Consider the following 2500-nt stretch of genomic DNA (forward strand, 5'->3'; position numbering starts at 1 on the left):
CTGAACCACGAAGACAGAGCACTGAACCATGAAGACAGAGCACTGAACCATGAAGACAGAGCGCTGAACCACGAAGACAGAGCATTGAACCATGAAGACAGAGCATTGAACCATGAAGACAGAGCATTGAACCATGAAGACAGAGCACTAGGGAGCCATGAAGACAGAGCATTGAACCATGAAGACAGAGCACTGAACCATGAAGACAGAGCACTAGGGAGCCATGAAGACAGAGTATTGAACCATGAAGACAGAGCATTGAACCATGAAGACAGAGCATTGAACCATGAAGACAGAGCACTAGGGAGCCATGAAGACAGAGTATTGAACCATGAAGACAGCATTGAACCATGAAGACAGAGCACCATTATTATCCTCCAACTAAACCCATTGGCTTTTTTACCCAAACGACATAATCATTTGATTTCTCCGATTCACATGCAGTTTGACACAATAATAAAGCACTGTTTGCTAATGAGTATACACGCTGAGAGCAGCGGAGCAATTTTAGTGATGTATCACACCTTATCTCTTTGTCATGCAACGTCTTGTGTTTGTAAGATAATCATGTAAGATTTGCTTTTGTAAAAGGGTAAAAAACCAAGAAACCAAGAAAATATGGTAATCTTGCCGTATCAAATTATGCAAGAACATTGTATGAAATGAATATAGGGCTTTAGTATCATTGGTAAGGCAGTAAAATCTCGGAAAATGAAAAGAATTGAAATATGAAATACGCTAAAAATTGCTAAAGTGAATACACCAGGACATTATGGGCATTTTAGTTTGGTTGGGTGGCATTGTAGCGGGAAAATGTCTGCAAAAACTAGCTTTGAGTTAGGCGATCTCTGCGGGGATCACACCCAATAACTCTACTCCTCTGTTCTTTGGAGGAAAATGTGTGGTCTTTCTTCCGTTTTTTTTTTTGTTTGTTTTTTGTTGTTTTTTTTTTGGGGGGGGGGGGGGGTTGTTGTTTTTGTGAGAAGTGTCTGCTAGGTCAGACAGGAGATTAGGAGGAGGGCGTGGGGGGGGAGGGGTGGGAAACATAGGTGAAATAGGACAAGGGGGGGCAAAGGGTAACGGTGGGGGGGGGGGGGGGGGTAGGACAGTGGGGAGATGGTGGAAGGGAAAGTTGGGGGGGGGATGGTGGAAGGGGGAGTAGGACAGTGGGGAGATGGTGGAAGGGAAAGTGGGGGGGGATGGTGGGAGGGAAAGCAGTTGGGGGCGGGATGGTGGAAGGGGGGAGTAGGACAGTGGGGAGATGGTGGGGGGAGTAATGAGAGAAGGACATACACACCTAGAGAGTGATGTAGACAGATTTATGTTTATTTGCTCATGTGAAGGGAAGGAGTTTGATGATATTTGAACAGCATCACACAATTTTATTCTGTTCATGGACGTGACATTTTACTATGTCTGAGTAGATTGTTTCTCCTTTTGATCACGTGGAAAATAAATTTTGATACTTGACAGTTTATCTGTTTGTTGTTGATCGGAAAAGTGTCCTTGGAAACATATTTAAACAGTCTTGAAGAAATTCATCCGCAAATCAATGTGCATATTGGACAGAGAGAGAGAGAGAGAGAGAGAGAGAGAGAGAGAGAGAGAGATGGATGGATAAACAGGCAGACAGATAGTGATGCTGGCATAGAGTTTCCAATGAACAGTGCAACTGTATATAATGTACACTGATTGTATTTCCATTTTATTGTGTTTAATTTACTATATTCCTGACACAGCACTTTCAGATTAAAATATTCATAAATCACTTCAAACACCCAATAATCAAGCTTCTAGAGTGTACACATGTGTAGGCATTAGTCTATGATATAGTCCAACAGATATTAAGACAGGTATTTTAATTATGTGTGTTTAACCCTTTCACCGCCAGACAAATTAGAGTACAAAATTCCCTTGTGGTATAAACACAGAAAGGACAGTGGCTAAGAATAGCTGGGGATTCCTCCTTCGATGTATAAAAAATATGGCCTATCCTACCACCGAACAATAAGAGCAGTAGGTTCATGAATAACAGACCAAAGAATGGTCACCTTTCCGTGACATGGGTCCTCTACCACGCCTGTGCATAAATGCTAGTTTGGCGGTGGAAGGGTTAATGTGGTATTGTGAAGTTAGAGATGCGTTTTCAAAATAACGTAATATATGCTCTTTGCACCATTACTAAACCTCATATGAATTTTGAAAATGTGTGTAGCATATGCCGCAATATGTTATAGCTCGCATGCAGTGTCGCCGGAACAGTTGATCTTTTGGTGTGTTTTTCCTTGGCATACATTGCCGGGCGACAATAATTATTGCATGGCAACAATATGTGCCGCAACATGTGTAAGCCTCGAGTTCGTGTGTGTGTGTGTGTGTGTGTGTGTGTGTGTGTGTGTGTGTGTGTGTGTGTGTGTGTGTGTGTGTGTGTGTGTGTGTGTGTGTGTGTGTGGTGTGTGTGTGTGTGCGTGTGTGTGTGTGTGTGTGTGTGTGTGTGTGT

This window comes from Babylonia areolata, chromosome 11, assembly GCF_041734735.1.
Source record: "Babylonia areolata isolate BAREFJ2019XMU chromosome 11, ASM4173473v1, whole genome shotgun sequence".
NCBI lineage: Eukaryota > Metazoa > Mollusca > Gastropoda > Neogastropoda > Buccinidae > Babylonia > Babylonia areolata.